The 13,281-nt window shown below is 37.8% G+C and overlaps 1 protein-coding gene across 3 annotated transcripts in view; it reads left to right on the top strand.

The window, feature by feature from the left end:
• The first annotated feature begins 587 nt into the window (after positions 1–587).
• Positions 588–13,281, top strand: part of LOC5563856 (receptor-type tyrosine-protein phosphatase kappa) — a 516,995-nt gene continuing 504,301 nt past the window's right edge. For all 3 annotated transcript variants that reach the window (XM_021846357.1, XM_021846358.1, XM_021846356.1), the window contains exon 1: positions 588–1,476. The gene's annotated coding sequence lies outside the window, so the exon portion shown is untranslated. The remainder of the gene's footprint in view (positions 1,477–13,281) is intronic.

Here is a 13,281-nt window from a genome sequence, read left to right as displayed (position 1 = left end):
CCCGATTTTCCACGCCGCCCAAGCTTAGAGAAACTGAGACTGAGTGGCCCACTCAGTGCACTCTCATCTCACCCATCGCCCAGTCAGCTGTGCAGTTTCTCTCCATCTGTTTTTCCGCGTTCGGTTGTGTTGGTGCAGCCAGTCAGCCACTCCTGTTCGTTGTTACAAACCATCCTCATCATCATCATTATTTGCCGCGGCTGTGTGGTCCATTTGGCATATGACGGTCGTTGCCGTTGCTCGCATGATTGTCCCACGTTCCAAAATATGGAACCGCCAAAATGCGATCAAAGACTTTAACATATTTTTGCGTGTACTTGCAAAATTTGTGAAACACATTCGTTGCAGTAGTCTAACAGGAGTTAAAAAAACAAAAAACAAACATATTGAGCTGGTATATTTTTAGAGTTTCAAATCAAGTTAACTATTATTGAAAAAAAAAACTCAAAACCGACAAAAAGTAACATGGGTCACTTATGCGTATAACTACAACAAGATGATCATCGCCGTTGTCTGTATCGTCGTCGTTTCTCGCATATGGGGGGAAGACCACCGTCGACCGAGTTCCAATTTCACTGGTTCAGTAGATCGTGAGTACTTGAACGCGTTGGTCGCAAAAGTTGCCGTGGAAAATAAAAGTTCGCCTCGTGGAAGCAAACCGCCCTTCTTGCTTGTGCTCCGTTTCGCCATCGAAGTCCCACCCTGCTTAAGGTTAGCAGTGCGAAAAAGGGGGGGTGGTGCAAACGTGTCGTCTCGCCGCCGTGTCGTTACCGACCTTCGTCCTCGTCGTCGTCGTTGTCGTGGTCGTCATCAATTTCGCAGCTTTTACAGACTGTCACTAAGATAGGAAGGAACAAAGTTGACCATTTGTAGCCAGTTGGGAACCTCCTGCGAGTGTGGCCTTCGAGAGGGAGGTGTGTTGAAGTCCTTCCGGTGAAGTGCGTCCGTGTGTCACATCCGGTTGATTATTAGTGGAAATTAGTGCGGCTGCTGGCCCCACCCCCAGTTGGACTACTGCCGCCTTCAGGAAGAACGAGTTGCAGGATCATTTGTACGGGTGAAAAGGTGGAAAAGTGTGTGCAGATTTTCTTCGCTGATTAAACCACCCACTTTTGCGTTGGCCAGATATGATTTTGGCTTTTCGTATGTTGCATAAAAGGATGCCGTCGTGATTCGTCGGAGCAAGGAGTCAGCGGTGTGTTTAGTGCTAAGCTGTGAACCAAGGGAGACTCCTTTCGGTGGAAGATTTTTGTCCTTGCTGTTAGTGCACTAAGATTACAACATCTCTCGAGAAGACAACATGAAGAAATAGTCATTTTTTTATCCCGACATCAGAAGGATGTGTGTTGCCCCCGGGGGATCAATTTGTGCTCGGTGTTTGCGTGAACGGTTCACTGGTGGGAATTCCACGTCGAATCGGCAACATTTTTGATGTGTTTATCAATGATGTTCCAAATCTGGATCGCTGAAGCAAAGGTAATAACAATAGGTGTATGTAACAAAATATAAGCATCGAGGCAAGATTGAAGCGAGATTTCGTATCCTGGATCTACCGTTTTGATTTATCCGTATCCTGGATCTACCGTTTATCGTATCCTGGATCTACCGTTTTGATTCATGTTACGGACACTTAAGGCCTCAGTGAACTATAACTCATCAGAAATCATATAAAATAAATAGCTCTGTATGATTTCTCCGCGTAATCGAGCCTTCGTAACAGTTTACTTTCAAATGGTGGCTTTAGATTTTTAATCCGCAATATTGATAATTTTGAATAAGTAGAAATGTGTGGGCTTTTCATGATTCTTATTCCGGACGCTTCCTTACTTTTGCCTCATATTCCGGACACTGTGATTCAAATTCCGGACAGCTCATGAAAATCATAAATATAAAAATCAAATCATCAATTGAAATCGTTAAACCACTAAAGAGACAATGCTTATTAAAACGAATCTTGAAATTTACAACTCTTGAACGGTAAAAATTGAAACATTTCGTGTGAAATGTTTCCCATACAAAGTAGAGTGTCCGGAATAAGAAGCTGTCCGTAATATTAATCAAAACGGTATCATAATAGCTGTCTGCTTAATGCTTAGGAATTTATCATTCAATTATCAGCAAACCAAAATAAAACATATAATAGGGGTTTCGTTCAAATTTAAAGAAATTCTCATGAGAATCTATTACAGCAATACAGATGCAGCAAGTGCTCTGCAATAATATATTCTCATCAACATTGATTGAATTTTGAGCAAAAACAATGTAAAACGATTATGCTTATTTTCTTATTAAAGTGAGTTCAAATTCTATATTATGATCCTACGGAGCATATCTTGAATGATACTGCAACAGAACATGCTATGTTTGGTACAAATGTGCACCTTATGTGATTCAACACTTGTTACATCCAGGCTTGATAATTCTCCTCAACATCATCAGAGTTCGGTGACATACTCTAGAGCAGCGTGCTGCCAGTGCCTCTTTGCGAGGGAGCCAAAAAATGCTAAGCAGCGAGGCAACGAAAAATGAGCGAGGAAGATGCAGCACAAAAAAAAGCCGAGTTAAATTCCATCAAAAAAGGGTGCTCTCACAACTCCCCGAGGACTGTCTGTTCGGGCGGCAGACTCGAGAGTTCGTTTGAAGTGTGAGTGATGGTGAGCATCGCAACGAGAGAGAGAGAGTGTCTGAAAAAATCCTCGCATTTTTCTGCACTCTCACTCGAATCGCTTGAGGATCTGTGTTGAAAATTTTGAGTTTATTTTTTTCTCCTCAGAAAAACGGCAAAATCGCCTCCTCTTTGCATCGCAGAGGAGTTTCTATCAAGCCTGGTTACATCACAGGCAATTTAGGACATTTTGGGAAATTTGCCTAACTTTCTTTTTTCTGGGGTTACGTTCCAATTGGGACAGAGCCTGCTTGACAGCTCAGTGTTCGATGAGCATATATTCTAAGGTATATTCTGAGAGCGATTTTTTTTGCATGTAAAGCAAAAATCATATTTTTTTCGCGTCTCCAGAGTCATATCTTTCTCAGTTAGTCTGTATACGTTAAGTGAAGCTGAAAGTGGATTGTGGCTCTTCAGTCAAGGATGAAGGTTCAATTGGTGAGTTCGTTTCATGCTTTTATTTCAAATCTGTTAAATATGTATGACTACACATTTCATCGTTCCAACGGTGAGGCGTAAATATGATTTTTCAACAAACTATGAATGGTTCGTCACTGTGAGTTAGCGTTAGCGTTAGCGTTAGCGTTAGCGTAGTTACGGTATACTTCGTAGATTGGATACTAGCAACATTAATGTTTATTTTTGATAATCTAATCCAGATTGCTTTTAGGAACAAGGCTGGGGAGTGAACCTTGATCCAATCATGAAGAAGAATACCAATAGCATTAACATCGCTATTCCCGGCCACGCCCATCTTTACCGTAACTTGGGATAGGGGAAGGAAATGTTGATGTAGCACTTACTTAATGAGAGGCCACCGACTCAGCGACGCCCTCATAAGTGCTACGGAGGTGGAGGTTGGGATAGGTATATTGTCAGGATTCGCCTGAAAAGCTGGCGATAGACCGAGGGCATTTGTTGTTTATTTTTTTAAGTTTTAATCTTTTGAATGCCGGCATTCAAAAAAGAAAACATGTGTTTTATTTACCGTATAGATTATTTTGCATCGAATAGTACTAAATAGTAAAAATAGTAAAAACGGTTGGTTTTTGTGAAAGTAGTGTAAGCTCTGGTTATCTGCTCAGTAATCATTAAAAGCAGATCCGATCCCTCCAGGGTCATCGGAACAAAAAAAATAACAATAAATAAAATGTCGCGTGAGTACGATTAACGTGTAACTAAACAAAAGAAGAAATATGTTAATGTAGTGCTTGAAACAAAAAGTAGGGGAGTAATTTTCTGCTCTGCGATTTTTAAGCAGAACCGATCCCTCTAGGGTCATCGGAATAAAAAAAAGGAACAAAATAAAGCTCCGGCAAATCGCGAGGCATCTAATTTAAACTTTGAGACTAGCAAAACTTTGAATGTAACAAAACATAGAATGGTTATAACTGAAATGTGTTTGTTTTTCAGCCAGATTCTTGATGGTCATTGGATCACATTAAAAAAAATATAATTGGATAACAATTAAGCTTTCCAACTGGAACAAACTCACCAATTTCAGCATTTTACATTGGAATTCCCTTTAGCTGTTCAGATAATATCTTCTGATTCCGTTCCAATGGGGCAGTTGCAGAATGTTCCGCTAATCCATACACTTTCACGGTTGCACTAAGCTATCAACAGTTAAAGCAGGTCCGTCACACTCGGGCTCAGATTGGGTACCACTTCTAGTACTGCATTCGGTCCCTCGGTAGTACCCAAGTTTGACAGATCACAGTACACTTTTCACGGCATTCTAGATTACCTTATGAGCCATAAAATTTTGAGCAATTGCAAGGGACATGGAGGTCTTTAATTTGTCTTTGGTTAAAGTTTAACAATTTCTTCCTATATACTATAACGGACGCGAAGTAAACTTTAACCGTTGGAGAACACAGTTTCAATGAAACACAAGATACAGCGGAAATCCTTGCCGCCATCAGCAGAAAATCCTTAAAACTCTTTTTGGCAGCGGAAAAAAATGCGGGACACACAATTTTTGACATCCGCATTCGCGCGCGGCACACTACGATCCTATGAATGGTTCGTCACTGTCACGGCATAAAAATTAACAAGGCAGTCTCTTTACTGATGTAAATATCAAGTTTCATTGTAAACATGTGACGTCACTCCTATCGTACCATATACCTTCCGGACCACTAGATCATTTTTTTTCGAAAATTTGTTCGAGGTGGATAGGAATGACGTCGTCAAGTAGCTGTCAGTTTTCGGAATATATCACCTTCTTAATTTTAGTACACCGATGTCACTGTGAGTGTCGGCATAAACTCTTATTCATAAATCATTTATGTTTAACATATTTTTTTCAAAACTCCCCTTTTCTTTTACTTCTATTTTTGTAATAAAAATACTTTCAATGGTTTGACGGCTTAAAATCGTGGTAAGAATTTCTAATATGTTGAAAAGTTGTAGGAAACTGACAATTTGTAAGACATTAAGTTAAAATGAGCATGGTAAGAACAAGTTTTGGAGGAAACATGGATTAGTGATGTACAGGAGTTCCATGATTATCCCTTATTTTGATACATTAGGGCTAAATCTACAGTCAGCCGAGGGACCTGGGGACCATGGCCTTCCCACAGTTTAGGGGTCTTCACAATAATAGTTGGCTGATGTTGTTTCTATAAGCTATAAGCTTCCTTATAGTTTATTGCGAACCTGAGATAGATATTTAAGTAGATTCTGCGTCCTATTTTAAATACATTCACCCCACAGTTCAACTAAGAGTCAATTTTCAGAACAAATAATGATTAAAAATCATGGCGACGCTGTACAAATTAAAGTTATCTTTCTGTCACTCCAGAATAATGTTGTTTTTGAGAATACTGCCAAAAATTCGCGATTATTTACCAAAAAGTGTCGATTTTAATAGAAATTCCAAACGATGTCCACACCACAGATGTGGATCAAAGGGAGAGGAGGGTCCTTATTATAGATCAAGCCACTATAACAGTCATTTACCTGCGATGTAAACAAATGGTGTGTTAGAGAAAGTATACGTTTTGGCGTTTCTTACGAAATCGTCTTATCTTTGATTCATAACTGTGGTATGGGTTTCAATGCACCACAGTTATCAACGCTTCTGGGAATACAGTTGACATTTTATTTCCTACGGACGGAAAAAAATACCCTTAAGCATATTATGATTGATTGCGATGCTGTACAGAATTATGGTAAGAGGTGTTCTGCGAAATGGCACCTGTATTTGATTTGTTATTCCCGTTTTAATCCAACTTTGATCCATATCTGTGTGGTATCCAGAGGCGCGTCCACGTTAGAAACCGTGTATAGGACAAACGTTGGCATATATTTTGTGCACAGTGAAGCTAAAAAAACTGTAACTCTGGACTGGAAACTTGATATTTGAGAAGCTCAAATGCAAAGAGGTGTAAGTGACGTTTTGGATAGAGTCGTGTCCGAGGGTCGGGTCCGGGTTTAAAGAAATAAAATAAGTCGGGTACGGGTCGGGTTCGGGTTTGAAAAATGTGAAACCCGACCATCTCTAATATTTTTATCTTTGGGATATCTGTTATCCTATACCTCTTCCTATTGCAGTTAAAGAATGGTTAATTATGCTGGCGTATTTCGTCATGACGATCAATTTTCTCCTTCACTCGATAGCATCCATTCAATAAATTGTCAAAGCAGCCCACACAAACGAAGAAGGCTACGTAATGCCGTAAGAGAGGAAGAGAGACAAAGGATGTTGTCTTTTCAATAACATATCATCTGTACTCCTCTTTCATGACATTCACACATCAGTAGAGAAGCATTTCAATTGCTCTGTTTCGAAAACAGCCCGCGCATTTTGAGTGCTTATCAATAGCCGAGATGTTTTAAAGAGCACTGCCTCTGTCGATTAAAGGCAGCTAAGCAATCCAACTTCTTTATAAGGGCAAGGAACAGTAAAAATGCTAAAAGCAGTCTACTGCGCGGCTTATTTTAATGCTTATTGGTTACCTGGGTGGCTTATAATTATGACTCCTATAAAATGTGTATAGAATGAAAAGTTGAATAGTTGAAGTTAACAAGGTTTTTGTTACTGACAGCTTCTAACCACCTCACATTCATGCCAATCGTTACAACAAGGCTGAGAAAGCTGTTCGTCTTTAGGGCTGGTAGCGACTGAGTGCCTTAAAAATTGGAAATCAGAGACGCCTTGCCAGAAAAAGACCTAAAAGAAATCAAAATGAAACCAAACAGGAACCAAGGAAACTAAACAAAACCTAATACGAGTCAGGAGGTAAGAGTTTTTTTCATAGCATCAAAGTAGACTTTTATCTGAGATCTGAAATTTTCTTTTAGAGAATTCCTGGTGACAGTACGACAAGTACTTATTACTGTATTTTTTCATGATTTTCTCTAGGAATTTCATTAAAAATGTATTCAGGTATTTTCCCAATTGTTGGAACTTTACTTCGGAAATTTATGAAAGAGTTAATGATTATTTCTCAAGGAATTTCTCCACACATTTTGTTCCAAAAATTGTTTGAGAAACTCTTAAACTTAAAGTTCTAACTTCAACAAGATTTTCCCTGGGACATCCTCCAAGACTACCGGCCAAAACGTCTTTTTAATTTCAATTAATAACTACTACAGAAATTTTTACGGGTTTCCTTAAGAATTGTTTTCAGGATTTATATAAGATTTCAACTATGGATTTTTTCAAAGATATGTACCTTCATCAATTGTTCCAGAGATTCCTTCTGATATTTCTACCGGAATTCCTCGAGTAATTGTTGAAGATTTTCTCAAGTAAATCTTAAAATATTTTTTCAGGAATTCTCCGAGGAATGTCAAGGATTTTATTTTCTGAAAAATGAATCCGTGAGATATTTTTAGAGAAAATCCTAGAGCAACATCTGATAAAAACTTGTGTTAGTTTTAAAATCACCTTCAATGAACAAGGTTCTCTGAAATAACTCCTCGAGTCTTGAGCAGGTTTAAGAAGATTCCCTATATTTTTTCTAAGATAATCGGGATAGTATTCCGCGGGTTTTCTAAAAAAAATCTCGAAAAATTTTGGAAGACATTTCTAAAGAAATTAGTGTAGGAATGATCCGAGGAACTATTGGAAAAATTGCTGTAGTAAAAACTAATGTGAAAACTTACAAAAACTTTTGAAGATTGCATAGGATTTTTTAAGAAACTTTTTATGACATTTCACTACTACAGGATTAATACTTGGATGAAATACTGGAAAAATCCTAGATAAATAAATAGATATGTTCGAAGAAGCACCCAAGACATTTTGGATCAGTTCCCTGTGATACTAAAAAGTATAATGTTTTATGAATTCTACATTGATTAACGTGGATATTGAATCATTTTTAGGGTTAATTATTTAAAAAAACCTAAATATATACTTATAATTACCTTGAAACACCCATACAGTACTGGACAGAATAAAGTACGCATTGGCCGTTTTTCCATACAAAATGATCAAGTTTGGAGTCTTATATCTCGGTTTCTAGTTGTCCGATTGACCTGAAATTTTCACCGCAGCTTGAAAGTAACCTCAAATTTGCTAGGCTAGAAATTCATAGTTTTTCATTAACGAACTTTTAAGTTATCGCTAATCTCAAATTTTGATGAAAGTGACAAAATTTTCAAGTTAAAATAATTTTTAAATGAAAATATTTAGAGCAATATGTCCTTCTACAAAAATGTACAATTTGATAAGACACACAAATTTGCAGAACATCATTTTTCGGTAAAACTAATTGTTTTCAAAATATTTTCAAAATTAAATTTTGCACTTTTTTGCAAATTGAGAGATTTTCAATAATTTAAAAGATTGTGTTTCAAATGCAGTGATATTTTAATTGAGTAAAATCTATGTTATAACTAGGCTGTGGTGAAAATTTCAGATCAATCGGAACACTAAAAGCTGAGATTCAGATCTCCAAACTTGACCATTTTGCATGGGAAAACGGCCAATGCGTACTTTATTCTGTCCAGTACTGTATTTTGGAAAAAATATGCGGATTTTGCTTGTATTTTTCACAAAATTGATTTTATTTCATATGAACAGTAATGTACAACGTAGTTACAACATTTAAAATGGTTTATACAGTTATTTGGTATAAATTAGGGGTGGCGGTCTAACCCCGTCAACAGTGGTCGGTTTTACCCCGCTTGTGCATTTTTCACAACTATGGCCTTATTTCAAAGCTTAATATTTACAATTCATATTTTACTTCACCGAAGCATATTTCACATTTCTGTTAAAGCATGGACGGGTAATTTGTTATGTTTTTCCAAAAAAATCCCTTCCGAAATCCTTAAGTGAGCATTTGTTAAATTTAGATCAATTTTAATATCGACGAGCAGAAACTTTGTTTTTGACATTTGTTATGAAAAATTTGATGTAAATATCACCCTAAATACTCCGGAATGTAAAAAAAACTTGTGTTTATGGAAAGTGCTTGGTGAACTTTTAAGAAAACCGCCATTTCCATGCCAAACTGAAGGTGATCCGTCTTACCCCGGCGGGCGCTCTTACCCCGTCTTCCCCTATATGAAACCAAAACAAAATAAAATCCCGGGATGAACCTTGAATTTTTAAATGGTCACAATTAAAAGACCAGTAGATCAATGAATTAGAAATATATTTTGAAGCAAGTGCGATTAGATCCTTGGGTCAGAGGGATGACCCCTCCCCCTTTTCTTGTTAACGGAAAAAGCGTGGACACGAGGGGTTCAAAATTGGTCTCAACCGGATATCTCAATCAAATCTTTCATCTCCTCTTCCTCAAGACACTCTTCAGCAAGAAGGTTAGCGTCTTCGGCAAACATATTAAGCAGATTGAGGGCTATGTGGAGATGAAAAATATTGGTGCGAATGTATGACCGACCAGAGATTATTACCAATGCGTTACTAAAACAGTTATGAGTGTACAACATCAATGCAACTGCGCTTCAAGATGCTATAAGCGAAACCATGATAACTTACTTTGGCTATGGTTCTATAACACAATATAAAGATTGCGAATATAAAGTTATGAAGTGATATCTGTAGCGCCACTTATCGGATTATTCTTCAATTAGGTTCCACCGTTAGACATGAACCTTCATTTTTACAGTATATGGAGATTGAGAAAATTTGTTCCTGGCGTTGCCTAGCGGTCGAACTCTCAATCAAACATTTCATGGCAGATAGCCCTTGATCAGCTGATAAGGATCTAGAGATTCAAAAGATTGAAGAAAAATTGATATTAGTGGATGTGTTTCTCATTAGATTTTCCACCACAAGATAGTCAATAATCTGTTTAACGGCTTGGATAAAGACACCAACCTCCTAGCTGAAAAGGGTCTTGAGATTGAAGATTTCTTTTAACTAGCGCTACCTTGATGGTGAATTCCCAATTAGACTATTCACGGCCAGAAAGCTGAACATCTCTCCACAAGACTTCAACCTTTTAGCTGATAAGGAACTTGACAAACAATACGGTTGCATTTTGTTGCTGATTTGACGGTCATCTGTCCAATCAAGTTTTGAACAGCCATTGCAAATTTTATCAGTGTTTTTAGGATAGTCAGCTTTAGGCTATGACACATCTCATAACTGTTTGAATAACGCATCGGTAAGATTGATACAGAGAAGGTTAAAAATTTCTTTTTACTTGAGCCACCTAGCTTCTCCTTCCTTAGTCGAGTGGTTGAAGTCCGCGGCTACAAAGCAAAGCCAAGCTGAAGGTGTTTGGGTTCGATTCCCGGTCGGCCCAGGATCTTTTTGTAATGGGAAATTTCCTTGACTTCCCTGAGCATAGAATATAATCGTACCTGCCTCACGTTATACAAATGCGAAAATGGCAACTTTGGCAAAGAAAGCTTTCAGTTTATAACTGTGGCAGTGCTCTTAAGAACACTACGCTCAGAAGCAGCCTCTGTCCCAGTGAGGACTTAATGACAAGAAGAAGATAATACAAATTTCTTACATACGTATCAAAGTTTCAAGTGGATTTGTAACACCAATTCGTCCATCCTTCCGTTTCGACGTGGAATGACTCTTACACGTTAACGTACGCATTCCCAGCAGCCGTATAACCGAGCCGTCGTCGTCTTCCAACCGAACACACCACCAGCATAAGATCAGCAGAGTTAGTCAGTGGCTCGGCGCGAATGTGAAGAAGAAATATTTTTCTATAAATATATTTTCATCTGTTTTTGCACGAATCCAACTCTCTCTCCCGCTCTAGAGCAGTGGTCGTCACTTTCAGTGTGTGTTTTCAATGTTTTCCCGTTGTCGTCGTTGTCAGTGTCGAAAACGTGAACACGCCCGAGCACTCACTCGAGCTAGCAGCATTTCTCCTTCGACTATCCTCATCGTCATTGTAGTTGCTGGCTAATCGAGGAGCGATCCCAAGAGTGCGTGAAAACGTTGTGAATATACAAATTTCCGCCGTGCCAAGAGTGGCATGGTCGTAGCTAGGATTTCCATCATAAGGGGAGGGCAGAGGCGGGCGATTTCATTCATGAATTTCACGCAAACCGATCATTATCTTGTTCTTCTTGGCATTATGTTCTCAATGGGGCAGTGCCTGCTTCTTAGCTTAGTGTTCTTAAGAGCACTTCCACAGTTATTAACTGTGGATAACTGTGGAAGTGGTCATAAGAATACTAAGTTGATAAGTAGGCTCTGTCCCAGTGCGGACGTTAATGCCAAGAAGAAGAAGAACAGTTATTAACTGAGAGCTTTCTATGCCAAAGTTGCCATTTTCGCATTCGTACATCGTGTGGCAGGTACGATGATACTCTATGCTCAGGAAAGCCAAGGAAATTTTCATAACAAAAAGATCCTGGACCGACTGGGAATCGAGCCCAGACACCTTCAGCATGGCTTTGCTTTGTAGCCACGGACTCTAACCACTCGGCTTAGGAAAGCCCTCCCAAAAAACGATTATCATACACAACTCCATTAGGAGAATCAAGGTTTGGTTCCAGATCGCCTTTTACCGGAAACCCTTAAAAATCGTGAACTTCTTCTCAAACATTTTGAAAATCAGAAGCACATATTTTTACTTATGATGACAAAACTGAACGTTTGTTCAAGGTCGTCTAGAAAGATCTCTCAAGTGACTATAAGTCACCTGAAGAGATCAAAAATGGAATAAATGATTTTCTTGGATTTTCCCCAGTCCAAGTAATCATTGTATTGTATTGTATTGTATGAGATGGTACACAAATTATGTCACGCTAAATTTCGACTTTTTGGACCCTCTCCCCCCTATGTTACGTTTTTTGTAGGAGTCCTTCAAAAACTTTGTAAGGCTTGTCACGCTTGACTTGACCCCCTCCCCCCCTTGGAGCGTGACGTAATTTGTGCATGACCCCTATTAAAAAAAAGTTTTTGATCTTCAAACAAATTTTCAGGCCATCTATGTTGCATGCTTCATCAATATTGACTAGCTTTTGTAATACCAGGAAAAAAACTTTGCAGAGGACTCAAAATTATATTATGAAAATTATGAAAATGATTCTGACGCTCCCTCCCTGACTAACGAGTTGCATAGAGTATCTAATGTTGAAACATTGGAACAGTGTTGAAACATTAGACAAATGATGAATAAAATTATTGATAATTTTAGACAAAAATCGTTGCACTCTTCTATTGCCACGATTAATGCGTTATATTTTGTTAGTTAGGGGGATTTTTTTTATTATCGTACAAATTGGGCCGAAGGGTCTCAGATTTTCATGAAACTTTTTCCACAGACAGGGCTCATGGATATATGAATAAAAAAAAATTGAGAAAAATTCAGGGTCGCCTATTTTTCCGGAAAACTCAGGTGGAAATTTTTTGTTTTCCCTTGATACTACTTACTTTGAAAAACCATAACTCAAGAACGAAGCATCGTGGAAACAAAGTTTTTATATGAAAATTTAAGCAAATTTTCTCAAAAATCCAAAAAAAATATGAACTGGAAAAAGTTTTCCACAAAATTTTTCACCGTTGGGAAAATTCGTTTGCCCGAACTCGTGGAAAATTTTCAAAAAAATATTTTCGAGAAGGTAATTTTATAAGCTTTAATCACTGAAATTTTTGGATTGCACTTTTTTTTTCGTTTTTGAGTTATGGCCAATTTTGTGAAAAATGTCCAGATGTGCCATATAAGACTTTTCTTTGAAAAATCATAACTCAAGAACGAAACATTGTAGAAACAATGTTTTTATATGAAAATTTAAGCAAATTTTCTCAGAAATCCAAAAAAAGAAATATGAACTGGAAAAAGTTTTCCACAAAATTTTCCACCGTTAGGGAAATTCATAAAAAAAAGCTGGGAAATCTATGCCCGAACTCGCGGAAAATTTTTATTAAAATATTTTTGAGAAGGAAACTTTATAAACTTCAATTCTAGTATCTTTTAGGATGTACTTTTTTTTTGTTCCTGTGTTATGGTCAATTTTGTGAAAAATGACCATATTAGCCTTTTCTTTGAAAACCCATATTTCAATCGAAGCATCAGAAAAACAAGGTTTTTTTTATCGAAGCAATTGCAAATTTTCTAAAAGATCTGAAAGAAACGATATGGGATTGGTTTTAATGAAGTATAAGTCGGATTGGATTATATTTTTCATGAAACATTACACCGTTAAGCAAAGCTGAAAAA

Source organism: Aedes aegypti, chromosome 2 (assembly GCF_002204515.2).
Source record: "Aedes aegypti strain LVP_AGWG chromosome 2, AaegL5.0 Primary Assembly, whole genome shotgun sequence".
Classification (NCBI taxonomy): Eukaryota; Metazoa; Arthropoda; class Insecta; order Diptera; family Culicidae; genus Aedes; species Aedes aegypti.
The sequence above is the reverse complement of the archived record's forward strand: the minus strand, read 5'-3'. Positions and strand labels throughout refer to the sequence as shown.